The 27,579-nt window shown below is 52.5% G+C and overlaps 1 protein-coding gene across 4 annotated transcripts in view; it reads right to left on the bottom strand.

The window, feature by feature from the left end:
- The window catches only part of HIVEP3 (HIVEP zinc finger 3), a 497,619-nt gene extending 471,921 nt beyond the window's left edge, over positions 1 to 25,698 (bottom strand). For 3 of the 4 annotated variants that reach the window (XM_064172675.1, XM_064172676.1, XM_064172677.1), the window contains exon 1: positions 25,378 to 25,698. The gene's annotated coding sequence lies outside the window, so the exon portion shown is untranslated. Of the gene's footprint in view, positions 1 to 24,482; positions 24,688 to 25,377 lie in introns of those variants that run through there. The other variant, XM_064172679.1, reaches the window with a different exon arrangement.
- Positions 25,699 to 27,579: the final 1,881 nt, after the last annotated feature.

Genomic DNA, 27,579 nt, shown 5'->3' with positions numbered 1-27,579 from the left:
AATCCAGTGCAGGTCACAGGAACAGCCCTTGAAAGGCTCCAGAGAAGGAGATTCCACAAACTCTCTGGGCAGCCTGTGCCAGGGCTCTGGGACAGTCAAGAAGTTCTTCCTCATGTTGGAGTGGAACCTCCTGTGCTTTAATTTCCATCCACTGCCCTTCTCCTATCCCAGGGCACAAGTGAGTAGAGTTTGTCCCCTACCTCTTGACCCTCAGCCCTCAGATAGTTATAAACATTGATCAGAATTGCACAGAATCAACCAGGTTGGAAGAGACCTCCAAGATCATCCAGTCCAACCTATCCAACCAGTCCAACCTATCCAACCAGTCCAACCTATCCAACCAAGATCATCCTATCCAACCTATCCATCCTATCCATTCAGTCCAACCTATCCAACCAATCCAACTTATCCAACCTATCCAACCAAGATCATCCAGTCCAACCTATCCAACCAGTCCAACTTATCCAACCAAGATCATCCAGTCCAACCTATCCAACCAACATCATCAGTCCAACCTATCCATCCAGTCTAACTTATCCAGCCAAGATCATCCAGTCCAACTTATCCATCCAGTCCAACTTATCCAACAAAGATCATCCAGTCCAACCTATCCAACCTATCCATCCAGTCCAACTTATCCAACCTATCCATCCAACCTATCCAGTCCAGCCTATCCATCCTATCCAAATGAGATCATCCATTCCAGCCCTATGCAACCAACTAGACCATGGCACTAATTACCTCTTCCTCTCAGTCTTCTCTTCTCCAGACCAAACAGCCCCAGGTCTCTCAGCCTCTCCTTGGCAGGCAGTTCTCCAGCCCCTGCATCATCTTTGTAGCCCCTTCCAGCAGGTCTCTGTCCCTCCTGGACTGGGGAGACCAAATCTGAACACAATATTCCAGGTGAGGTCTTACCAAGGCAGAGCAGAGGTGGAAGAGAGACTCCCTCCATCTGCTGGGCACATTCTTAATGCACTCCAGGCCCTCACTGGCCTTCTTGGCCACAAGGGCACATTGCTGCCCAAGATGATGATCTTGAAGGTCCTTCCAACCCAGACCATTCTGTGACTCTATGACTGTATTGTTTAAGTTTTGTCTCTGTAGCTCTTTTAGGGAGTCTGGGATAACCTGGAACCCCTCAAACCATGACAGTTGTTACCTCTGACCACACATCTGGATGGGCTGCAAAGCCCTGGAGGCTGCTCTGGCCCCTAAGCAGCTCTGCTCTGTGAGCCCTCAGAAGAGACTCATGACTGTGAGCAGTTCAGAGCAGCAGAGCTCTCTGAAAACCTCAACATCAACTCCCTGCTTCCACTCTGAACCTTCTCACACACCTGCCACAGAGATGGGCACAGCCCCCAGCCTGAAAGGGTTAAAGAAACAAACCTGAAAGCCTCCTTCTGCCACCAGGGTGCTGTGCTCAGCATGCAGAGATGGAAAACCTCACCAAAACCACCCAGCTCTCTGCCCAGAAACCAGCCCCTGAGGCTCTCCACCACCAGCAGAGAGAACTGAGTCCTCTCACACCACAGTTCTATCAGTGCAGCACCCATGGGTGCTCCAGCCTGGGACTAACCATGAGGTGTCTCCTAATGGACACAACATCCTCAAGGCTCTGTCCACAACAGGACTCAGCTGTGTGCTCAGGGATGCTCCTCCACGAAGGCAGAACAGAATCACAGAATCACTTTGGGAGGAAGAGACCTCTAAGACCATCAGGACAAATGATCAACCCAATGCTGCCAAGTCTACCACTACACCACAGAATCACTTTGGGGGGAAGAGACCTCTAAGACCATAAGGTCCAATCATGAACCCAACACTGCCAAGTCCAGCACTGAACTACAGAATCACTTTGGGAGGAAGAGACCTCTAAGACCATCAGGTCCAATCATCAACCCAACACTGCCAAGCCCAGCACTGAACTACAGAATCACTTTGGGGGGAAGAGACCTCTAAGACCACCAGGTCCAATCATCAACCCAACACTGCCAAGTCCACCACCAAACCACAGAATCACTTTGGGTGGAAGAGACCTCTAAGAACATCAGGACAAATGATCAACCCAATGCTGCCAAGTCTACCACTACACCACAGAATCACTTTGGGTGAAACAGACCTCTAAGACCATCAGGTCCAATCATGAACCTGACTGCCAAGTCCAGCACCAAACCACAGAATCACTTTGGGGGGAAGAGACCTCTAAGACCATCAGGTCCAATCATCAACCCAACACTGCCAAGTCCACCACTGAACTACAGAATCACTTTGGGGGGAAGAGACCTCTAAGACCATCAGGTCCAATCATCAACCCAACACTGCCAAGTCCACCACTGAACTACAGAATCACAGAACTGTTTGGGTTGGAAATGACCTCAAAGATTATTGAGTCCAACCAGCAACTCACCACCACCACTGCCACTAAACCATGGCCCCAAGTGCCATGGCCACAGGTTCCTTGGACACCTCCAGCCATGGGCACTCCAGCACCAACCTGGGCAGCCTCTGCCAATCCCGGACCACTCTTACAGCAAAGAAATTGTTCTTCCTCTCCAACCTAACCCTCCCCTGGCACAATTTCAGGCCATTTCCTCTCCTTCTATCACCTGAAACTAGGGAGCAGAGCCCAAACCCTTTGGGTATCTTTGTAGCATTTTTTATCTCTTTTCTTTTAATTTTTTTTAAGCTTTTTTTGGCTCTTTTAATTATTTTTAACCTTTTTTTTTTTGTTTCTTTTCTTTTAATCTTTTTTTTTTAGCTTTTTTGTCTCTTTTAATTATTTTTAAGTTTTTCTTATCTCTTCTTTTCTTTTTTTTTAGCTTCTTTGTCTCTTTTAATTATTTTTAAGTTTTTTTTTGTCTCTTTTATTTTAATTTTTTTTTTAGTTTTTTTGTCTGTTTTAATTATTTTCAACCTTTTTTGGTCTCTTTTCTTTTAATCTTTTTTTTTTTTAGCTTTTTTGCCTCTTTTAAGTTTTTCTTGACTCTTATTTTCTTAGCTTTTTTGGCTCTTTTAATTATTTTTAACCTTTTTTTGTCTCTTTTCTTTTAATCATTTTTTTTAGCTTTTTTGTCTCTTTTAATTATTTTTAAAGCTTTTTTTTGTCTTTTTTTTAGCTTTTTTTGGCTCTTTTAATTATTTTTAAGCTTTTTTTGTCTCTTTTCTTTTAATTTATTTTTAGCTTTTTTGCCTCTTTTAATTATTTTTAACCTTTTTTTTTTGTCTCTTTTCTTTTAATCTTTTTTTTTTGCTTTTTTGTCTCTTTTAATTATTTTAAGGGTTTTTTTGTCTCTTTTCTTTTAATTTTTTTTTAGCTTTTTTTTGTCTGTTTTAATTATTTTCAACCTTTTTTGGTCTCTTTTCTTTTAATCTTTATTTTTTTAGCTTTTTTTGTCTCTTTTAATTATTTTTAAGTTTTTCTTGTCTCTTTTTTTTTTTTTTTTAGCTTTTTTGGCTCTTTTAATTATTTTTAAGGTTTTTTTGTCTCTTTTATTTTAATTTTTTTTTTAATCTGTTTTTAATCTTTTTTTTCTTGTAGCTTTTTGCATCTTTTCTTTGTATCTTTTTTTTTTTCCCTCCATCTTTTCAACTTCTTTTTTTTAATCTTTGCAAGTTTTTTATCTTGTTTTGGTTTTATGGCTTGGGATCTTTTTTTGGGGGGTGATTTTTTTTTGTTGTTTGGCTTTTTTCTCCATCAATTAGCTTTTAAAACCCTAGCTGTTTTGTCAACTAACCATTTTCTGCCCCAGATGCTCTCCCAGGCACCAAAGCAGCACTCAGGCTTCACTCTCTGAGCATGAGCCTTGCTATCTCCAAGAGAATTCAGTGCTTGGCAGGCTGGAAGCCAACAATTCACCTTCAAGCAAGCACTCACCTTCTCCTGCTATGAATAATAAATACACTAATTTATTAAGTGAATAAACTGCAGGAGCCCAGAGCTTGTTAGCAGCTGCCCTGTGAATAACTCCTGCTAGCAGCCCAGCCCCTGAGCCTCAGCTCCTGAGCCTCAGCCCCTGCCCAGAGAACTGAAACTGAAACTTTGGGCTTAGTTTTCTAAGGTCTGTTGCAAGTTAAACCATTTCCCCCCCAAAAGTCATAGGTAGGGGTTGGAAGGGACCTCTGGAGATCATCCAGCCCAACCTCCCTGCCAAAGCAGGGTCACCCAGGCCAGGGCACACAGGGACACATCCAGATGGTGTCTGAAAGTCTCCAGAGGAGACTCCATAACCTCTCCAGCAGCCTCACACCAAATAAGTTTGGTGTCTGAAGGTCTCCACAGAAGGAGACTCCATAACCTCTCCAGCAGCTTCACATCAAACAAGTTTGGTGTTTGAAGGTCTCCACAGAAGGAGACTCCATAACCTCTCCAGCAGCCTCACACCAAACAAGTTTGGTGTCTGAAGGTCTCCACAGAAGGAGACTCCATAACCTCTCCAGCAGCCTCACACCAAATAAGTTTGGTGTTTGAAGGTCTCCACAGAAGGAGACTCCATAACCTCTCCAGCAGCCTCACACCAAACAAGTTTGGTGTCTGAAGGTCTCCACAGAAGGAGACTCCATAACCTCTCCAGCAACCTCACACCAAACAAGTTTGTCCTCACATTGAGGTGGAACCTTCTGAGTTCCATCTTGTGCCCACTGCCCCTTGTCCTGTCTCAGGGCACCACTGCACACAGCCTGACCCCTGCTTCTTGCTCCCTACCCTTCAGGACACATTACTAAGATCCCCTCTCAGTCTTCTCCAGACTAAACACCCCCAGGGCTCACTCAGCCTTTCCTCATAGCTCCTAAAGCTGTCTCCTCCTAGTGTCAGGGGTCTGTGTGGGTCTGGCTTAGCCATCTGTAGGGCAGACTGAAAAGCTGATACTGATGGAATCATTGAATCACAGCATCTGGGTTGGAAGGGACCTTTGAGGGTCACCTTCTCCAGCCCCCCCTGCAGCGAGCATCTCCTGCTAGATCAGGTTGCTGAGAGCCCCATCAAGTTTGACCTTGAATGCTTTCAGGGATGAGGCTGAGTGAGAGGTTGGAGTGAATGAGCTTGGAGGTCTCTTCCAACCTGGTTGATTCTATGATTCTATGATCCCTGGGCAACCTCTTCTAGTACTTTACCACCCTCATTGTGATGAACTTCCTCATGTCCAACCTAAATCTCCCCTGCTCCACTTTCAAAGCCATTGTCCCTCATCCTGGCACTCTCAGCCCTTATCAAAAGTCTCTCCCCAGCTCTCCTGAAGCCTCCTTCAGGCACTGGGGGAGGCTGCTCTAAGGTCTCCCTGGAGCCTTCTCTTCTCCAGGCTGAACAGCTCCAACTCTCTCCATGTATCTCCAGTTCTAACTCACTGCTATGGGCTTGGACATCTACCAGCACAGGATACGCAAGACATCACCCAACCTGGTGCTGAACACCTCCAGGGAGGTTGTGGAGCACAGAAGCCCAGAATGGGATCTTTGATCCCATTGTCCAAAGTCCCTCCCCAGCTCTCCTGCAGCCCCTTCAGGCACTGGGAGGCTGCTCTAAGGTCTCCCTGGAGCCTTCTCTTCTCCAGGTTGAACAGCTCCAATTCTCCCAGCCTGTCCCCATAGAGGAGGTTCTGCAGCCCTCTGATCATCTTCATGGCTCCCTCTGGACCCTGCCTAGCAGCTCCAGGTCCTTTTTGTGCTGGGGGGCACCAAAATTAGAAGCAATGCTGCAGGTGAGGTTTCAGCAGAGCAGAGCATATAGGGGAAGAGCATCCAAGAGTTCAGCAGGAGGGAACACAGCAGCTACTTTGCCCAGGATTGGAGCAAAAAACTTCCCTGAGTCCTTCTTATCTGTGGTGTTGCTACCAGCCTGTGTCCTAAACAAACTATTCCTGGGGCTGCTGCTCCTCCAGCTTGCAGAACAGCTTCAGTGCCTCTGTGCTCTAAGGCAGAGTGAACAACTTCTGCCTTTCACAGCATCACAGTATCATCAGGGTTGGAAGAGACCTCACAGATCATCAAGTCCAACCCTTTAGCACAGAGCTCAAGGCCAGACCATGGCACCAAGTGCCACGTCCAGTCCTGCCTTGAACAGCTCCAGGGACGGCGACTCCACCACCTCCCCGGGCAGCCCATTCCAGTGTCCAATGACTCTCTCAGGGAAGAACTTTCTCCTCACCTCCAGCCTAAATCTCCCCTGGCACAGCCTGAGGCTGTGTCCTCTTGTTCTGGTGCTGGCCACCTGAGAGAAGAGAGCAACCTCCTCCTGGCCACAACCTCCCCTCAGGTAGTTGCAGACAGCAATGAGGTCTGCCCTGAGCCTCCTCTTCTCCAGGCTAACCAATCCCAGCTCCCTCAGCCTCTCCTCGTAGGGCTGTGCTCAAGGCCTCTCCCCAGCCTCGTTGCCCTTCTCTGGACACGCTCAAGCATCTCAATGTCCCTCCTAAACTGGGGGGCCCAGAACTGAACACAGCACTCAAGGTGAGGTCTAAGCAGTGCAGAGTACAGGGGCAGAATGACCTCCCTGCTCCTGCTGGCCACACCATTGCTGATGCAGGCCAGGATGCCACTGGCTCTCTTGGCCACCTGGGCACACTGCTGGCTCATGTTCAGGCAGGTATCAATCAGCACCCCCAGATCCCTCTCTGGCTGCTCTCAGCCACTCTGACCCCAGCCTGTATCTCTGCATGGGGTTGCTGTGGCCAAAGTGCAGCACCCTGCACTTGGAGCTATTGAACTCCATCCCCTTGGACTCTGCCCATCTGTCCAGGCAGTCAAGGTCCTGCTGCAGAGCCCTTCTGCCCTCCAACCCAGCCACATCTGCCCCATGGAAGTGCAGCTCCATCTAACTAAATGGCAGAGGTGGGGGAACCCAAACCAGAAACCACCAACTCTGAGTCTGAATCACTTCTGACCTTCCCTTGCAAACTGATGGAAGAATCAGGCCCTTCATTAGGGGACCTACAAGAAATTTGGAGAGGGAGTTTTAACATGGGCTTGGAGTGGAGCTAGAAGAGAGGAGATTGAGAGTGGAGATGAGGAAAAAATTGTTGGGAGTGAGGGTGAGGAGACCCTGGCACAGGTTGAGGGTGCTGAGACCCTGGCACAGGTTTCCCAGGGAGGCTGTGAAGCACAGAAGCACAGAATGGGATCAAAGATCTCCCACTAGAACAGGCTGCTCAAGGTCTCATCCAGCCTGGTTCTGAACATCTCCAGGGAGGTTGTGGAGCACAGAAGCACCCAATGTGATCTTTGATCCCATTCTGTGCTTCTGTGCTCCACAACCTCCCTGGAGGTGTTCAAGGCCAGGTTGGATGAGGTCTTGAGCACCCTGGACTGGTGGGAGATGTCCCTGCCCCTGGCAGGGGGTTGGAACTGGAGACTTATGGAGAGAGATCAAGGACATATGGAGAGTGATTTTTGATCACATTCTGTGCTTCTGTGCATCACAACCTCCCTGGAGGTGTTCAAGGCCAGGTTGTATGAGGTCTTGAGCACCCTGGGCTAATGGGAAGTGTCACTGCCCATGGCAGGGGAGTTGGAACTGGATAAGCTTTAAGGGACCCTTCCAACCCAACCCATTCTATGACTAACACCACAAGGACGTGGCAGTGAGGTGCAGGCAACAAGGAGAGAATGCCCAAATCAAGCCAAGCCTCTGCCTGGACTCATTCCTCTGTTTATGTACAGCTATTTAAAAGAGGTTTAATTAGCTACCACATCTTAAGATGGGATTTCAAAAGCTACAGAAGCAATTTAGGAGGAGGCAGGCTGCAAAAGGGCAGCTGAGACCCCCCCTCAGCCAGAGTAAATTGCATTCATTTTCTCCTGCAAATTAGATAGAGTTTTAGCCAACATAACCTGGGGCCAGGGAGAGAAGTTAGAGCTGATCACAACCTAAGCATCGAGGGCAGAGCTAAGGTGAAAGATTCAGCTTCTCCTGCTGCCTTCAGCTGCCAAAGCAGCAAACATTCCAAGTGTCACAACCTACAAGATGAAGGCAGTGAAAGCATCTTCCAGTAAGGAGTGGATGGGCAGAGCTCTGTGTGTGTGTCCCCACTCCCTCCTCCAGTGGGGAGCAGCAACCTGTGAAATCAATCAATCAATCAATCAATCAATCAAACCAAATCTCAGCCTGGCTAAAATTCTTCCCCTCAAGCTTTAGATCTGTTTAAGGTATTTAAGATAATCTAAAGTCCTTCTATTGGCACAAGCTGTTTAAAATGATCTAAGGCTTTTAAATTGGTTTAAGCTGCTTAGGCAGCTTTAAGGCTTTAAAAAGGTTTAGAGTGCTCAAAAACATTCATCAGTGTGTGTGTGTGTCCCCCAAAAAAAAAAGGAAGCCAGTGGGGTTGTTAGCTGGGAGCTGATTGCATCACTTCATGCCCCTCAGCCTGGTGCAGATGCAGGAGGAAAATGTTTTGTTTGCAAGGCTAAAAGTCCAAGTCACAGCTCCACAGATTGCATCAGGCTGGAAGGGACCCCTCAAAGGGCAGCTTGTGTGATCCCCCCCCACCTGCTGCAGGCAGCAGGGATAGCTCCAGCTAGAGCAAGGCTGAGCTTGAATGTCACCAAGGATGGAGCCTCCACCACATCTCCCACTAGAGCAGGCTGCTCAAGGTCTCATGCAGACTGGTTCTGAACATCTCCAGGGAGGTTGTGGAGCACAGAAGCACAGAATGGGATCAAAGATCCCATTCTGTGCTTCTGTGCTCCACAACCTCCCTGGCAAACCTGTGCCAGGGTCTCACCACCCTCAACCTCTGCCAGTCTCTCACCACCCTCACCCTGTGCCAGTCTCTCACCACCCTCAACCTGTGCCAGGCTCTCACCACCCTCACTGCAAACAACTTCTTCCTAACAGCCACTTTCAATCTCACCACTCCCACGCCAAACCCATTCCTACTCCTCCTGCCATTCCCAGACCTTCTCAGCAGTCCCTCCCCAGCCCTCCTGCAGCCCCCTGCACATCCTGCAAGGCCACTCCAAGCTCTCCTGGAAGCCTTCTCCTCTGCAGGCTGCACAGCCCCAACTCTCTCAGCCTGTGCTCAGAGCAGAGCTGCTGCAGCCCTCTCAGCATCTTGGTGGCCTCCTCTGCACTGCCTCCAACACTTCCAGGTCCTGCTTGTGTTGGGGGCTCAGAACTGCTCCCAGCACTCCAGGGACATAAAATATCTGCCATGGATTGGCTTTGCAGAATGCTCTATTCCAGGGAGGAGGCTGTTACAGAATCCCAGCAGGGTGGAGGTTGGAAGGGACCTCTGGAGCTCATCCAGTCCAACCCCACTGCTACAGCAGGGCACACACAGCAGCTTGCCCAGGATCACAGTGGCCAGGGTGGGGTTGGAAGCTCTCCAGAGAAGGAGACTCCACAACCTCCCTGGGCAGCCTGTGCCAGTCTCTCACCACCTTCACCACAAAGAACTTCCTCCTGGTGTCCAACCTAACTCTGCCCTGCTTCAGTTTCAAACCACTGCCCTCATCCTATCCCCACAGGCCCTTCTGAACAGTCCCTCCCCAGCCTGCCTGCAGGTCCCTACAGATATTGAGATGCAGCTCTGAGGTCTCTCTGGAGCCTTCTTTCCTCCAGGCTGAACAGCCCCAACTCTCCCAGCCTGGCCCCATAGCAGAGCTTCTCCAGTCCTCTGATCATCTCTATACCAGCTCCAGCAGCTCCATCTCCTTCCTGTGTTGGGGGCCCCACAGCTGGCCCCAGCCCTGCAGGTGAGGTCTCCCCAGAGCAGAGGGGCAGGATCTCCTCCCTCCATCTCTGCCCACACTGCTTTGGATGCAGCCCAGGCTGCCCCTGGCCTTCTGTGCTGCCAGTGCCCATTGCTGGCTGCTGTCCAGCTTCTCACTCAAGTCCTTCACTGCAGGGCTGCTCTCAATCTCATCATCTCCCAGCCTGGACTGATATCAAAGATTGCCCCAACCAAGGAGCAGGACCTTGCACTTTGCCTTATTGAACCTCATGAGTCAGTACCAAGCCTACAGATCCTGAGTTTCTGGATGATTCCTCCTGGCAGAAGGAGCAGCACATCCCAGTTAGTGCTCCAGAAGCTCTCTCTTGTGTAAGGACAAAGCTACCACAAGAAATTGCAGAGAAGCCTCCTGCAACAACTCCACTCTGCTAGGGACAAGGAGATGACATGGCAGTGAGAAAGCCTCCAGGTTCAGCTTGCTCCTTAGAATCATAGAATCAAGCAGGTTGGAAGAGACCTCCAAGCTCATCCAGTCCAACCTAGCACCCAGCCCTATCCAATCAACCAGACCATGGCACTAAGTGCCTCACCCAGGCTTCTCTTGAAGACCCCCAGGGATGGTGCCTCCACCACCTCCCTGGGCAGCCCATTCCAATGCCAATCACTCTCTCTGTGCAGAACTTCTTCCTAACATCCAGCCTAGACCTACCCTGGCACAACTTGAGACTGTGTCCCCTTGTTCTATTGCTGGTTGCCTGGGAGAAGAGGTCACCCCCACCTGGCTACAATGCCCCTTCAGGTAGTTGTAGACAGCAATAAGATCACCTCTGAGCCTCCTCTTCTCCAGGCTGCACACCCCCAGCTCCCTCAGCCTCTCCTCATAGGATTTGTGTTCCAGGCCCCTCCCCAGCTTTGTTGCCCTTCTCTGGACACCTTCCAGCACCTCAACATCTCTCTTGAATTGAGGGGCCCAGAACTGGACACAGCACTCAAGGTGTGGCCTGAGCAGTGCTGAGTACAGGGGCAGAAGAACCTCCCTTGTCCTGCTGCCCACACTGCTCCTGATGCAGGCCAGGATGCCATTGGCTCTCTTGGCCACCTGGGCACACTGCTGGCTCATCTTCAGCTACTCTCTATCAGTACCCCCAGCTCCCTCTCTGCTTGGCTGCTCTCAGCCACTCTGGCCCCAGCCTGTAGCTGCTTGGGGTTGTTGTGGCCAAAGTGCAGAACCCTGCACTTGGCCTTGTTCAATCTCATCCCCTTGGCCTCTGCCCACCCATCCAGCCTGGCCAGGTCCCTCTGCAGGGCTCTGCTACCTTCCAACAGATCAACCCACCACTCATGGCCAGCCTTGCACCACCAAAACACAGTATTCTCCTCCTCAGGTTCTTGCAAGCCCACCCCTGTCTGTGGGGGTATGAAATCCAAGCTGCTTGAGAAGTTCCCAAGCCCCCATTAGCCACACAGGTCCTTGCCTTGAGCGATGCTTCTGCAGTTCAGTGGGGGCTGGAACACACAAGGGCCAGGAAGGCTGTTCCAGGAGGCCAGGGGTGGCTTCCACTCTCATCTGCACCTTTGCAGCACAAAGTTAGCCCCACTCACATCTGATTCTCACTCAAGGAGCAATGCTCAAGCCTCATGTTAACAACCCAGCTGGTGGAGGTGCAGAGCTCTTGGCTGCAAGGGGGACTTTCATCTTCCTGGCAAGTCCACCTGCACTCCAAACACCTCCAAAGTCCTCACAGCTCACTTCTCCCTGAGATGTGTGCACTGAGTCCTGCTCCATCCCTGCACCCTGGGCTCTGCAATGCCTACCCTGGTGAGATAATTTTACAGCCTCATCCACCACAGGGGTCATAGGATGCTGGGGAGAAGTCTACTCCAGATATTGGGGTTGGCTCCAGATGCTGGCTTCGGATCCAGACCTCAGGTTCAGATCTGGACCCTGGGGTCAGATCCAGACCCTGGATTCCAATTCAGACCCTGGGGTCAGACAGGGACCCACAGATCAGATCCAGACTTTGGGGTCAGACAAGGACCAGCAGGACAAGGGAGGTTCTTCTGCCCCTGTGCTCAGCACTGCTCAGGCCACCCCTGCAGTGCTGTGTCCAGTTCTGGGCTCCTGAATGCAAGAGAGATGTTGAGGTGCTGGAAGGTGTTTGGAGAAGGGCAGCAAGGCTGGGGAGGGGCCTGGAGCACAGCCCTGTGAGGAGAGGCTGAGGGAGCTGGGGGGGGGTGCAGCCTGCAGCAGAGGAGGCTCAGGGCAGAGCTCATTGCTGTCTGCAGCTGCCTGCAGGGAGGCTGGAGCCAGGTGGGGTTGGGCTCTGCTGCCAGGCAGCCAGCAACAGAGCAAGGGGACACAGCCTGAAGCTGTGGCAGGGCAGGTTGAGGCTGGATGTTGTTAGGAAGTTGTTGTCAGAGAGAGTGATTGGCACTGGAATGGGCTGCCCAGGGAGGTGGTGGAGTCTGTGTGGCTGGAGGTGTTGCAGCCAAGCCTGGCTGGGGCACTGAGTGCCATGGTGTGGTTGGTTGGGCAGGGCTGGGTGCTAGGTTGGGCTGGCTGAGCTTGGAGCTCTCTGCCAACCTGCTTGATTCTATGACCCTGGGATCAGATCCAGGGTCCCTGGGGTCAGACAGGGACCCTGGCATCAGATCCAGACCTTGGATTTTGATCCAGAACTTGAGCTCAGACCCAGACCTTAGATTCAACTCAAGACCAAAGCTTCAGTCCCACCCAGGCTGTGAGATGAGGACCCCTGAGCAAACTTCATCCCAGGCTGGGGATGACAGCACTTAACTTCAAGGCCAGTCACCAGCCATCCCTTGGGGAGCCTGAATTTCCTTGCTAAAGCCCTGTCTGGAAAATCAGGGCATCTCTCCTGCTCCAGGGCACCCCTTTTAGAAGCACTTCCCGAGGCACATCTTGGTCTCCTTCAGCCAGTTCACAGGATCAGGCTCACAGCATGTTAGAGGCTGGAAGGGACCCAAAGAAATCATCCAGTCCAACCCTCTGCCAGAGCAGGACCACACAATCCAGCTCAGGGCACACAGGAGCACATCCAGACAGGGCTGCAAAGGCTACAGAGAAGGAGACTCCACAACCTCTCTGGGCAGCCTGTGCCAGGGCTCTGGGACCCTTCCAGGCAAGAAGTTCCCCTTGTGCTGAGCTGGAACCTCCTGTGCTGCAGCTTCCATCCACTGCTGCTTGGCCTGTGCCAGGGAGCAGTGAGCAGAGCCTGTCCCCCCTCCTGACCCCCAGCCCTCAGAGAGTTACAGACATTGATTCAATCCCCTCTCAGGCTTCCCCAGACTAAGCAGCCCCAGGGCCCTCAGCCTCTTCTCACCAAGCAGTGCTCCTGTCCCCTTCCTCATCCTCATAGCCCTCCCTTGGACTCTCTCCAGCAGATCCCTGGAGCAGTTCACTCACCACAATTTCCAGCTCCCCTTCCTGCCCACGGGAGGGGATGGTCCCATCCCTCCCTGCCATCTAGAAGCAGCAAATGCAGTTAGAGAGGGACAAAAGAGCCCTTTTCTCACCAAGCACTCAAGCCCCCCTCTGCTGCCATTCACACAGACATAAAGGCAGAGCATCTGGCCATGGCTCACAAGTCTTTAATTACAGGAACGAGCTGAGCTTCAATATCTATTTATTGAGACTTGTAAATGACACAAGATTGCACTCTCCCTGCTGAACACCACCCAGACAAAGGCAAGTCAGGATCCCACATCCACCCTCCTGCTTCCTTCTGCCGGCCTCAGATTGCTTAACTTTGCAACTTCGATGGGATACAAATGTAGGCATCTTCCCCCCACCCCCTCTCCCCCCACCCCAGCTTTGCAGTTTGCTCTTGAGTGCCAAGCTCAGCTCAGGGCTCTTCAGGCATGCAGAACTAAAGGAAGTGTTGTTCAGAACCAAGGGGTTTATCCTGACCTGTGGGTTTGACTTGGGACTCTGCTTTCTTACAGAACCAAGGAATCATTGCAGCTGGAAAAGACCTCTAAGATCATCCCCCAGTTTCAGTCAACAAGCCCAACCTCAGAGTCCCAAGCCCAACCTAGGAACCCACCAAGCCCAACCTCAGAGCCCCAAGCCCAACCTAGGAACCCACCAAGCCCAACCTCAAAGCCCAAAGCCCAATGCAGGAGCCCCAAGCCCAACCACAGCACTCACCAAGCCCAATCACAGAGCCTCAGAGCCCACTAAGCTCAATCTCAGCTCCTCAGAGCCCACCAAGCCCAACCTCAGAGCCCACCACATTCAATCTCAGCTCCTCAAAGCTCACCAAGCCCAACCTCAGAGCCCACCACGTTCAATCTCAGATCCTCAGAGCCCACCAAGCCCAACCTCAGCCCTCACCAAGCCCCAACCTCATAGAATAGAACAGAATAAAACTGCTTTGAAGAATGATAGAATCAGTCAGGGTTGGAAGGGAGCACAAGGAGCAGCCAGTCCCAACCCTCAGGGACACCCTACCCTAGAGCAGGCTGCACACAGCCTCAGCCAGCCTGGCCTTAAACACCTCCAGCCATGGGGCCTCAACCACCTCCCTGGGCAACCCATTCCAGCCTCTCACCACTCTCCTGCTCAACAACTTCCTTTTTTTGGAGCCCACTTCAGATGCTGGAAGGCCACAAGAAGGTCCCCTGGGAGCCTCCTCTGCTCCAGCCTGCACAGCCCCAACTCTTTCAGTCTGTGCTCACAGCAGAGCTGCTGCAGCCTCTGAGCATCCTCCTGGCCCTGCTCTGGACACTCTCCAGCATCTCCACAGCCCTCTTGTCCCAGGGGCTCCAAAACTGTATGCAGTACTCCAGGTGGGGTCTCAGCAGAGCAGAGCAGAGCAGAGCAGAGCAGAGCAGAGGGGGAGAGCTCCAAGCTCAGCCAGCCCAACCTAGCACCCAGCCCTGCCCAACCAACCAGACCATGGCACTAAGTGCCCCAGCCAGGCTTGGCTGCAACACCTCCAGCCACACAGACTCCACCACCTCCCTGGGCAGCCCATTCCAGTGCCAATCACTCTCTCTGACAACAACTTCCTAACAACATCCACCCACAACCTGCCCTGCCACAGCTTCAGGCTGTGTCCCCTTCTTCTATCCCTGGCTGCCTGGCAGCAGAGCCCAACCCCACCTGGCTACAGCCTCCCTGCAGGCAGCTGCAGGTAGCAATGAGCTCTGCCCTGAGCCTCCTCTGCTGCAGGCTGCACCCCCCCAGCTCCCTCAGCCTCTCCTCACAGGGCTGTGCTCCAGGCCCCTCCCCAGCCTTGCTGCCCTTCTCCACACACCTTCCAGCACCTCAGCATCTCTCTTGCATTCAGGAGCCCAGAACTGGACACTCAGTGCCCACCAAGCCCAACCTCAGCAGGCAGCACCAGCCCACAAGCAGCTTTTGCCAAGGCAAATTCTGAGCAAAATCCAAGTGGCTGAGGAAAAAAAAAATTACAGAAAAGTGCTGACAGAAATAACAGCAGAAGGGACTGAAACCTGCTCTGTGCAGAGAGCTGGGAAAATCAGCCTCTTGATTTTCAGCTGATAGCAGCCTTCCAGTACCTGCAGGGACCTTCCAGAATGCTAGGGAAGGATTTGGACAAGGGTTGGGAGAGTCAGGGTGAGGGACAATGGCTTTGAGATGGAAGAGGGGAGAGTGAGAGTGGAGATGAGGGAGAAATTGTTGAGAGTGAGGGTGGTGAGACCCTGGCACAGGTTGCCCAGGGAGGCTGTGGATCACAGAATCACAGAATGTGATCTTCTTTACTCTGCTCTCCTCAGACCCCTCCTGGAGTCCTGGGGGCAGTTCTGCAGCCCCCAGCACAAGCAGGACATGGAAGTGTTGGAGCCAGCCCAGAGGAGGCCACCAAGATGCTGAGAGGGCTGCAGCAGCTCTGCTCTGAGCACAGGCTGAGAGAGTTGGGGCTGTGCAGCCTGCAGAGGAGAAGGCTTCCAGGAGAGCTTGGAGTGGCCTTGCAGGATGTGCAGGGGGCTGCAGGAGGGCTGGGGAGGGACTGTTGAGAAGGTCTGGGAATGGCAGGAGGAGGAGGAATGGGTTTGAAGTGTGAGAGGGGAGCTTGAAAGTGGCTCTTAGGAGGAAGTTGTTTGCAGTGAGGGTGGTGAGAGACTGGCACAGGTTGAGGGTGGTGAGACCCTGGCACAGGTTGCCCAGGGAGGTTGTGGAGCACAGAGGCTTGGATAAAGTGAAGATCCCAGAGCCACAGAGTGGTAGCTTGGGTTGGAAGGGATCTCAAAGCTCAGCCAGTTCCAATCCTGTATCATGGGCAGGGACAGCTCCCACTAGAACAGGTTGCTCAAGGTCTCATCCAACTTGACTTTGAACACCTCCAGGGAGGTTGTGGAGCACAGAAGCACAGAATGGGATCTTCGACCTCCCCTGGCACAACTTGAGCCTGTGTCCCCTTGTTCTGTTGCTGCTTGCCAGGCAGAAGAGCTCAACCCCCACCTGGCTACAAAGTCCAGTCAGGTACGAGGCCAATTTAAAAGCTATTAAATAATCTACTAATATACACAAAATAATTCCCCCCAAACTTACTTACAACTCTCCACACAAGTCCTTGGCTGCAGTGAGCAGAACTATTTCACAGAATGTCTCTAAAGAAGGGAATTTTGAGAGGTTTCAGAAAGCATTTTTAACAGAGAGCCTGGCAGCTTCATTCGCCACTTGTGAGCCTCCAGTTCCTTGCACTTAGAGTCACAGAATCAACCAGGATGGAAGAGACCTCCAAGCTCATCCAGTCCAACCTAGCACTCAGTCCTGGCCATTCATAGAGTCACAGAATCAACCAGGATGGAAGAGACCTCCAAGCTCATCCAGTCCAACCTAACACCCAGCCCTGGCCATTCATAGAACCATAGAATCAACCAGGTTGGAAGAGACCTCCAAGCTCATCCAGTCCAACCTAGCACTCAGTCCTGGCCATTCATAGAACCATAGAATCAACCAGGATGGAAGAGACCTCCAAGCTCATCCAGTCCAACCTAGCACCCAGCCCTGGCCATTCATAGAACCATAGAATCAACCAGGATGGAAGAGACCTCCAAGCTCATCCAGTCCAACCTAGCACTCAGTCCTGGCCATTCATAGAATCACAGAATCAACCAGGATGGAAGAGATCTCCAAGATCATCCAGTCCAACCTAGCACCCAGCCCTGGCCATTCATAGAACCATAGAATCAACCAGGTTGGAAGAGACCTCCAAGATCATCCAGTCCAACCTAGCACCCAGCCCTGGCCATTCATAGAATCACAGAATCAACCAGGTTGGAAGAGACCTCCAAGATCATCCAGTCCAACCTAGCATCTAGGTTGATTAAAATCCTTTAGCAACTGGAACAAAGAATGAAGAGTACTCACTAGTCCTACTGTCTGTGGTCCAAAATGTAGGCAGGAAAAGATTCAACAGAAGGGGATGAGGGAGGTTCTTCTTCCCCTGTGCTCAGCACTGCTCAGCCCACCCCTGCAGTGCTGTGTCCAGTTCTGGGCTCCTCCATTGCAGAGAGATGCTGAGGTGCTGGAAGGTGTTTGGAGAAGGGCAGCAAGGCTGGGGAGGGGCCTGGAGCAGAGCCCTGTGAGGAGAGGCTGAGGGAGCTGGGGGGGTGCAGCCTGCAGCAGAGGAGGCTCAGGGCAGAGCTCATTGCTGGCTGCAACTACCTGAAGGGACATTGTGGCCAGGTGGGGTTGGGCTCTGCTGCCAGGCAGCCACCCATAGACCAAGGGGACACAGCCTCAGGTTGTGCCAGGGGAAGTACAGGCTGGATGTTAGGAGGAAGTTCTGCACAGAGAGTGATTGGCACTGGAATGGGCTGCCCAGGGAGGTGGTGGAGTCTGTGTGGCTGGAGGTGTTGCAGCCAAGCCTGGCTGGGGCACTTAGTGCCATGGTGTGGTTGGTTGGGCAGGGCTGGGTGCTAGGTTGGGCTGGCTGAGCTTGGAGCTCTCTTCCCACCTGGTTGGTTCTATGACTCTAACCAGACTGGGCTGCCTGAGGTTTCTTTGTCCTGTTCTCCCACCTCTGGCTGCAATGCAGACAGGCAGGACATGCTTAGGCCTATTTTATGCCCTTTAGGACTATTCACCACAGACACCTCCAGCTGCAGCTGGCTCAGCATCAATTTCCCCCCGCAGCAGTGGATGGCCTGAGCCAGGCAGCCACCTCAGTCACCACCTTCCCTTGGCACAGCACCATGTCTGTGCCAGCCACTCTAACTCCTTACCTTCCATCTGCCTACAGGGCACAGCACAGGTCCTGCACTTGCCAGGTGGCAGATTTGCTTCCCCCTGCATAAAACACACAGCTTGATGGATGGAATCAAAGAGCCACCAGCAGCAAGGAGGTGGTTTGGGTGTGCTTGCTGGAAGTGTCCCTGCTGCCCAGGGGTCAGCCTGAGGATTCATTGCTAGCAACAAATCCACTGCAGCAAAGAGCTGTCAGGAGGAAACCTGGCTGAAGTGCTGTGAAACAGCCATGGAAAAGAAAACAGCAGCATGGCCTCAGCAGTTTTCACTCTCCCATAAAATCCACTCTGATGCCAGGATCCCACACACCAAAAAAAAGAAAGAAATCATGTGGGAAAATATCACTTAAAGCAACTCCCCCAAAGAAGGGTGTAGGGAAGAGTGCCTGCAACACAGAGGATGGCAGAGACTTTGAAACCCACCAGCATCAGGCAAAAGGCCATGGGGAGAGAGACCAGAGATGCATAGAATGGGTTGGGTTGGAAGGGACCTCAAAGCTCAGCCAGTTCCAAGCCCCTGCCATAGGCAGGGACACCTCAAACCAGCATGGAGTGCTCAAGGCTTCATCCAGCCTGGCCTTAAACACCTCCAGGGAGGTTGTGGAGCACAGAAGCACCCAATGAGATCTTTGATCACATTGGGTGCTTCTGTGCTCCACAACCTCCCTGGGCAACCTGTGCCAGGGTCTCACCACCCTCAACCTGTGCCAGGGTCTCACCACCCTCAACCTGTGCCAGGGTCTCACCACCCTCACTGTCCCCTCTCCCAGCTCCCAGCCATTGTCCCTCACCCTGGCACTCCCAGCCCTTGCCAAAAGTCCCTCCCCAGCTCTCCTGTAGCCCCTCCAGGCACTGGCAGGCTGCTCTGAGGTCTCCCTGGAGCCTTCTCTTCTCCATGCTCAGCAGCCCCAACTCTCCCAGCCTATCTCCATAGGGGAGGTTTTTCAGCCCTCTTATTTTCTCCGTGGTCCCCTCTGGACCCTCTCCAACAGTTCCAGGTCCTTCTTGTGCCCAGAGCCCCAGAACTGGATGCAGTACTCTTTAGACAGCCTGATCTAGTGTGAGGTGTCTCTGCCCATGGCAGGGGGGTTGGAACTGGCTGATCCTTGAGGTCCCTTCCAACCCTGACTCATTCTGTGATTCTACTCCAGGTGGGATCTCCTCCAGCCTGGCCTTGAACCTCTCCAGGGAGGGAGCATCCACAACCTCCCTGGGCAACCTGTGCCAGTGTCTCAGCAGCTTCCCTCTCAAGAATTTCCTCCTGATCTCCAATCTCTCCTCTCCCATCTCCAATCCATTCCCTCTTGTCCTATCACTACAAGCCCTTGCAAAAAGAGGAAGGGTGAGAAACTTACTTTTGTGGCCTAAACCTCAGAGGCAAAAGGGGGCTGGGCAGGACTGGACATGCCTTTGAGACAGAGACGATGTATGATGGATGCAGGTTAGAGGGGGCAGGACTGGGGCAGCACTGGGGCAGCACAGGATGATGCTTGCACAGCTGAGCCTGTCCCAGGGGGCTGCTCTTCAGCACAAGAGCATTTAAAAGACCACATGAGGTCACCTCACACCTTTAGCAATTTCTCCTTGGGTTACTTCAAACCTTCCAGACCTTTTGCTTCCAAACCCATCAGTTAACATTAACACACCTTAGGATGCACGAAATAAGCTTAAACTCTCAAAGTGACTTAAAAAAACCCACAGTGGGTTAGTTTTGTTTGTGGCAGAGGTGCCTTTTGAATGCCTCTGAGCTCATCCCTGACATCACCACGAGCAGCCCTGGCCTCTCTCACTCCCATTTCAGCAGCATGATAAATTCTGTGGTGCCTCCTTTTCAGCAGATCGATTGTGACATCAGGCTTAACTCACTGCTTTTTGCTGGCAGCCCCCAAAACCAGGGCTGTGAGTCAGCAGCCACCCTGGGCCCTTCCTCCAGAGAGGCAGGAGATGGTCCAGCCACTTGTGGTTGTCTCCTCTCCACTGGGTTTTATTACAGTCTCACAGTATCACCAAGGTTGGAAGAGACCTCACAGCTCATCAAGTCCAACCCTTTAGCACAGAGCTCAAGGCCAGACCATGGCACCAAGTGCCACATCCAGTCCTGCCTTGAACAGCTCCAGGGACGGCGACTCCACCACCTCCCCGGGCAGCCCATTCCAGTGTCCAATGACTCTCTCAGGGAAGAACTTTCTCCTCACCTCCAGCCTAAATCTCCCCTGGCACAGCCTGAGGCTGTGTCCTCTTGTTCTGGTGCTGGCCACCTGAGAGAAGAGAGCAACCTCCTCCTGGCCACAACCACCCCTCAGGTAGTTGTAGACAGCAATGAGGTCTGCCCTGAGCCTCCTCTTCTCCAGGCTAACCAATCCCAGCTCCCTCAGCCTCTCCTCGTAGGGCTGTGCTCAAGGCCTCTCCCCAGCCTCGTTGCCCTTCTCTGGACACGCTCAAGCATCTCAATGTCCCTCCTAAACTGGGGGGCCCAGAACTGAACACAGCACTCAAGGTGTGGTCTAAGCAGTGCAGAGTACAGGGGCAGAATGACCTCCCTGCTCCTGCTGGCCACACCATTCCTGATGCAGGCCAGGATGCCACTGGCTCTCTTGGCCACCTGGGCACACTGCTGGCTCATGTTCAGGCAGGTATCAATCAGCACCCCCAGATCCCTCTCTGTCTGGCTGCTCTCAGCCACTCCCACCCCAGCCTGAGGCGCCCATGTGTCCGTCAGGAGCTGATGGAGCGATGAGGTGGTGCATGGCAGGGGAAGCAAGGGAGAGGCAAGCTCAGGCTGCACTGAAAGTCTGGGCTGTTTGAGGAGTGAACAACACATCTGAAGGTCCTCAGTCCCGTGGGACTCCCATGCAGGGAGCCACAGGGCTGTGGGATCCTCCTTCTCCCAGCTGTAGGGAGAGGCAGATCAGCCAAGACCATTGAGTTAGGGTCATTAGGGCCATCCTGGGTCACAACAACCCATCCAGACCAGCCCCAGGCTGGGACTAGCAGCTGGGTTCCTCCTGGGGATCATCCCAGCAGCTATTTCTGGGGGCTCCTCCTCCCTCTGCTCCCAGGGGATGCCAGCAGCATCCCATGTCCCTCAGCCACGAGGGCTTTCACACGCAGCCTCCTCAGAGCCTGGGCTGGCCACACCACCTGCAGCGTGCCTCGTTAAGTCCTTGGTTGTGATGTTCACCCCCCAACAGCCCAGGCTCACACACCCACACCTGAGGAGCTGAGGTTGCTCCTGCTTCTCACAGCAAGGATCAGCAGTGCCACACAACAGATCTAGCAGCAGGCATCATCCATGCAGTAAAATCATAGGCTCAGAGAACTCTTTAGGTTGGAAAAAGCTCTCTGAGCTCATCCAGTCCAACCAGCACCTCAGCACCACCATGGCCCCAAGTGCCACAGCCACACCGTTCTTGAACACCCCCTCAGGCATGGGCACTCCACCACCTCCCTGGGCAGCCTCTGCCAATCCCTGACCACTCTGGCAGCAAAGACATTTTTTTTCCCCCCTCATCTCCAACCTAACTCTCCCCTGGCACAATTTCAGGCCAAAATATCCATCCCCACCCTCACAAACATCCCCCCCCCCCCCTCCATCACTACCCTCCCCCCACCCCACGACTGCCCTGTGTCCAGCCAGCAAATAAAGCTGGAGCAGAAACCCAGCGAGTTGTTGCTGTCTGCAGTCGTTGAGCTTAGAGTCACAACTTATTACTCCTAGTTTCAATCTGCCAGGGACTCACACTGAGATCTTGGCCAAATGGCTTTCCCCCTTTCCCCCCCTCCCCATTTCCCACACAGAAAGGGGGGGAAAAAAAAGGAGAAAAGAAAGGAAAAAGAAAAAGTAAAGCACAGAAAGGTTAAATAAGAACGAAAAAAGGCCACTCTGCTTCCCCCTCCCCCCATCCCCACCTCAGTTAACCACCGAGATCAGAGCTGAGCAAACCCATGACTTCCACAGCTGCTGCCTTTCCATTCTTGGCATAAAAGTTCCTGAGCTTTTTAAAGAACTAAATGAAGAGAGAGGGTTTTTTTTTCTCCCTCTTCCCCCCCCCCCCCCCACCTCCTCCTCTGAATTCTGACATCCCTTTTTGCAGTTAAGGTCAGGGAGATGTTGAAAGAGAGGCAGGCACCAACCAGCCCACTTAGATTATTTTGGAAGGCCCTCTCCAGAGGATGCCAAGCACCTCTAACCACAGTAAATCAGCCTGCTGGGATGCACTTTTCCTTGGAGCATCCATAACTAAGCCACCTCAGCTGAGCCAGCTGCAGGATATTTAGCTCTTCACTGAGGGAAAAAAAAAAAGAGACCTTTCTTTGCAGCCCCCAAACTGTCCTGAAGTGGTTTGTGCTGCTACCAGCACAAGGCAGAAAGACTCATTCCCAGCTGGTCCAATTAAAAATGATGGGTTTAGGTCAATATTATGCTCCTGATCTCCTGGCACTGTTCCCCTTCTTCTCCAGGTCTTGAGCAGAGACAGCTCAGATCTGTGGTAATTATTAGACCAGCCCAGGGCCAGGTGGAAATCCAGAATTAAAGTGCACCTGAGGAGGGGGAGGAGGAGGAGGAGGCCCTTAAACGACTCTGCACTTGGGACTCCTCCAGGGGTCTGTAAAACTTTTTGGCCCACCAACAGCTATCTCAATTGCCAGCAAATAGCTGCATGCACAGGACTTGACTGAACAGCCCAGCCTGGAGCTCTACCAGAAACGAGCCAAGATGCTGGAGAGCCATTTCAAAGCCACGACCTTGCAAGTCATGGATGTTTATGGAGAGTTTTACAGCTGTTTCAAGCAAAATAATGAGCAGGATCCCTCACAAGCACTCAACAGTCAGATGACCCAGGCTCCAGTGCCTGGGAGAACAACAGTTTCATTTCCCCTTCCTCAGGAGGTGATGAAAGGATAAAAAGTCAGAGGGATGCAGGGCCACCAATTCCCACCAGTCTCAAGGTAATACAGAGGCCTCAGAAAAGGGCAACTCCTGGAAGGACTCAGATGCCACCACCTCTGCAGAGAAGCATGCTGACTCTGACAACAGCAGACAAAACCTGCTGTGGCCTGCTCAAACTGCTGGGAGGAGGGTTAGGGCTGGGCAGTGCACGACGACCCCAGAGGCAGCAAAGCAGAAGCCCATGGGGATGGGGATGCAGGGATACAGGGGAAGCCTCTGGAGTTACAGGAAACGATTTGATAGGAAAAACACCACCTTCCCTTCCTCCTCCCCCTCAGCTACCGCTCCACTTGGGCTTCCTCAGGAGGTTTATCATCCAAAATACTTCCCACCAGCCTGAGCAGAGCCATAGCTCAGGGCTGGAGACTCGCAGTGAGCTCCCACATGGCACAGCTTCACAGAAATCCCACTGAGCAAGCAAGGCTGGCTGAAAGGAGGGGGAAATAAAGACCAGCATCACCACCACCACCCCCAAACACACACATAGACACTCATTTTGCTGCAGCCAGGAGGATTTGCAATCTCCAAAAAGACAGAAGGAAAAACCATGTATCCAAAGCAGCTCTGAGCAGGCTGCTTCCTGGGCACGCAGGGAGTGAAAAGCAGAGAGGCGAATCCTGTCCCCGCAGGACCTCGCAGCCCCGGCGTGAGCTGAGCATCACTGCCTCAGCACAAGGGAGCCAGGGAAAACATCACCTCCTTGGAGCCCAAAACACCAGCCTGGGGGTCACCAGCGCTCACCAGCCTTCAGCTTTGCCATTGCTGGCACAGCAGGAGGGCACAAGAGGCACTTGCAGCCCTGCGCCCAGCCGAACATCAGGCATGGAGGAACATTCCCTCACCCCTGGCTCCACAGCGTGCTTGAATCATCTCCTGCCTGCAGCCCCAAAATCAAGCTCCTCATTCAACGTCGTTTGCTTTTGGGAGAGGGGGACACACAGAGACCAATCTGCACACTCAGCTTTGATTACTTTTTGTCTGTCAGGTTAGCTGTTCCCCACTTCTCTCTCTAGGAAGCCTCAGGAGGTTGTTTATATAAAACCAGTGGCTTATTCCATGTGCTGCCCACCCTCAGCTTGCACAGTTCCTCGGGAGAAACTTTCTCCAGGTCCTTTCCTGAACACCCAGGCCAAAAAAAAAAACCCAAACCATTACCCCCCCACCCCTACAAACACTCTTGCATGCAGACAGGGAAAAGGGAAATACTGCTCAGACTCCAACAGACCAAAATATCAACTCAAACTTGCAGGCAAAAGGCTAATTTCTGCCCTGGGAGGTTCATAAGGGCCGAAGAAGCTGGAGGATCCTAGCAAAGGCTGCATTCGGCCCTCGGAGAGGCCACTGCAGTCCTTGCTGCAAGCTCAGGCTCGCAGCTGTGGGAGCACGGTAGGAACCCTGGAGCCCGAGCGAGAGCCGAGCCAGGTACCGCATGGGGCTGCTGCGGATGCCTCCACCTGCCTCCGCCGCGGGGGCCAGCTCCAGCTGCCCAGCAAAGGACCAACCTCGGAGGGCACCATCCCGGCGCTGCCCAAACACCGACCCCGAGCGCACCCGCGAAATAAAAACCCTCACCGGGGCGAAAAAGAAAAGAGGCAGCGGCCAGGCTTTGTGCAGGCAAAGCGTACCGAGGCACGGGCAGCAGGGATCCGGCCCTTGGGATGAGCAACGAGATTGCTTCCGAGCTGTCTGTGCCCGCCGTGGCACCAGGTACCGCCTGCTGCCGCTGCGCAGGGAGCTGGGATGCAGGCTGGGAAGGCAGCAGCAAGGCCTGGGGGCAGCCAGCATCACCCCAGGAGGGGCGAAGGCTCCCCGTGGAGCGGCGACAACAGCAGCAGCAGCAGCAGCATGTCCTTCTCCCACCGAGCTAGCAGCAACGGTGGGTCCGGGGCCGGCGGCGGCCACGCCACGCCACGCGTGGCCCTCTGCACGCCCGTGCCCGCGGTGCACGTTGCACAGCACACGCAGCTTTACCTCCCACCGCCCGCCCCCCTCCCTACCCAGCACGGAGGGGGGGGGGAAGGCAGCATAACCTATAGAGCCTGGGAAGCTGCTGTCAAGCCACGCTGAATCCCTGCGCCCGGCAGCGCTCATTAAGCGGCAGCGAGCGGCGAGGCGGCGGGGACAGGGTTACAGCGCTGGCTGCGGGGCTGATTGGCACCGCCGAGGTTACCTCGGGCTGGGGGGAGCTCGCCCATCGCGCCAGCGCTGGCCACCCAGGGGAGAGACAGGCCAGACGGAGAGCTCCGGCTAGCGATGGAGGTCTGTGCACCCCCACCCCCACCCCATCACCACCACCTCCAGCCCGGGGGTTGCGCCGGGGAACCGGCGGCTCCTTGGCAACCTGACACCTTTGGGCAAGCAAAATGGAATCTCGCCGTCCGGTGGTGCGGCCGCAAGCGAGGGAGGCAAAGCAGAGCGTTTGGAAATACGCAGGTAGAGAACAACAAGGAGGAGGAGGAGGAGGTTGGGGTGGGGGGGGATCATAGTAATAATAAACCGAGCGAAGCTGCTGGTGCCTACCTTTGCTGGGTGCCAGCAGGCAGATCCGGAGCGATTCGGCTCGGTGGTGACTGTTCCCTTCTTTAGGAAACGTTGTGCACGGGCGGTGCTGTTTGCGATGCTTTCATTAGCACCTGTTTCGAGTAAGGAAGGAGAAAGCTCATTACGAGATCAGCTTCCTTTCGAAATAAATTATTTATTTAAAAAGAGAGGGGGGGAAAAAATGGTTTGGGGTTTGTTTTGGTTTGTTGTTTGTTTTTTTTTTCTCCTCCCTTAGAGCTGCAGGCTGCAACAAGGCTAAAAAAAAAAACACAGGAAAAAATAGGAGGGAAATAGAGGAGAGAGGGGGGGAAAAAAAGGAAGGAGGGAAAAAAAAGGAAGGAGAAAAAAAAAAGGAAGGAGAAAAAAAAAGGAAGGAGAAAAAAAAAAGGAAGGAGGGAAAAAAAAAGGAAGGAGAAAAAAAAAAGGAAGGAGGGAAAAAAAAAGGAAGGAGGGGGAAAAAAAGGAAGGAGGGGGAAAAAAGGAAGGAGGGGGAAAAAAAGGAAGGAGGGGGAAAAAAAGGAAGGAGGAAAAAAGGAAGGAGGAAAAAAGGAAGGGAAAAAAAGGAAGGGAAAAAAAGGAAGAAGAAATAAAGGAAGGAGGAAAAAAAGGAAGAAGAAAAAAGGAAGGAGAAAAAAAAGGAAGGGAAAAAAGGAAGAAGAAATAAAGGAAGGAGGGAAAAAAAAGGAAGGAGGGGAAAAAAGGAAGGAGTGATAAAAAGGATGGAGGTAAAAAAGTAATGAGGGAAAAAAAGGGAAGGAGAAAAAAAAGAAGGAGGGAAAAAGAAAGGAGAATAAAAGGAAGAAGAAAAAAGGAAGGAGAAAAAAAAGGAAGGAGGAAAAAAGGAAGGAGAAAAAAAAGGAAGGAGGGGGAAAAAAAGGAAGGAGGAAAAAAGGGAGGGAAAAAAAGGAGGATAAAAAAAGGGAGGGATAAAAAAGGAGAATAAAAAAAGGAGGAAAAAAAAGGAGAAGAAAAAAAGGAGAAAAAAAAAAAAGAGAAAAAAAAAAGGAAAAGAAAAAAAGGAGGAAAAAAAAAGGAGGAAAAAAAAAAAAAACCAAACCAACCCACATGGATATTAAAGCCCAAAGTAGGCAGTTTAATAATGGGAGATCTTGCAGGTTGTGAGCATGCTCCAAGCCGGAACAAATCCTTCCTCTGTTATTCCTCTGAATAAAAATAAACCACGCTCAAGAAACCCAAACGGAAGCTTCCTCCTAGAATCCCTGCTGCTGGGGAAGGAGGGGGAAAAAAAAAGATGTAATAAATTCAGCTTGAAGACGCAGCCTCTAATCAAGCAGCTGTTTTCTGGATCCAAAGGCAGCCAAAGCCTCTCTTGTCTTCTCCCCCCCCCCCCCCACCCCCCCCCCTCACTATGAGTCTAGGCCTTTTTGAAAAGGGTTTTAACCTTTTAAAGACACAGCGCACCAATTATCACTTCTGGAGGGCTGTCACTCAGGGCACCAAAGAAATTCCTAAAGGGGCAGCGACGGCACAGGCAGAGCAAAGAGGGAGGGGGGGGGGGGAGGTGTGGTTTGTACTCCCAGTCCTCTCCTCGTGGGTGTTGTTATGGTTTATTGATGGATTATTAGAGGGGTTTGGGTTTGGGTTTGATAGAAGAATGGGTTAGGTTGGAAGGGAGCTGAAAGCTCAGCCAGTTCTAACCCCTCCCCTGTGCCATAGGCAGGGATGCCTCCCGCTAGAATAGGTCGCTCAAGGGCTCATCCAGCGTGGTGCTGGACACCTCCAGGGAGGTGGTGGAGCACAGAAGCACCCAATGTGATCTTTGATCCCATTCTGTGCTTCTGTGCTCCACAACCTCCCTGGGCAAACATGTGGCAGGGTCTCACCACCCTCAACCTCTGCCAGTGTCTCACTACCCTCAACTTCTGCCAAAGCCTCACCACCCTCAACCTCTGCCAGTGTCTCACTACCCTCAACTTCTGCCAAAGCCTCACCACCCTCAACCTGTGCCAGTCTTTCACTACCCTCAACTTCTGCCAAAGCCTCACCACCCTCAGCCTCTGCCAGGGTCTCACCACTCTCAACCTCTGCCAGGGTCTCACCACCCTCAACCTCTGCCAGTGTCTCCTTACCCTCAACTTCTGCCAAAGCCTCACCACCCTCAACCTGTGCCAGTCTTTCACCACCCTCAACTTCTGCCAGCCTCACCACCTTCAGCCTCTG

Source organism: Pogoniulus pusillus, chromosome 37 (genome assembly GCF_015220805.1).
Source record: "Pogoniulus pusillus isolate bPogPus1 chromosome 37, bPogPus1.pri, whole genome shotgun sequence".
Taxonomy (NCBI): Eukaryota; Metazoa; Chordata; class Aves; order Piciformes; family Lybiidae; genus Pogoniulus; species Pogoniulus pusillus.
This window is presented reverse-complemented; position numbering and strand designations above follow the sequence as displayed.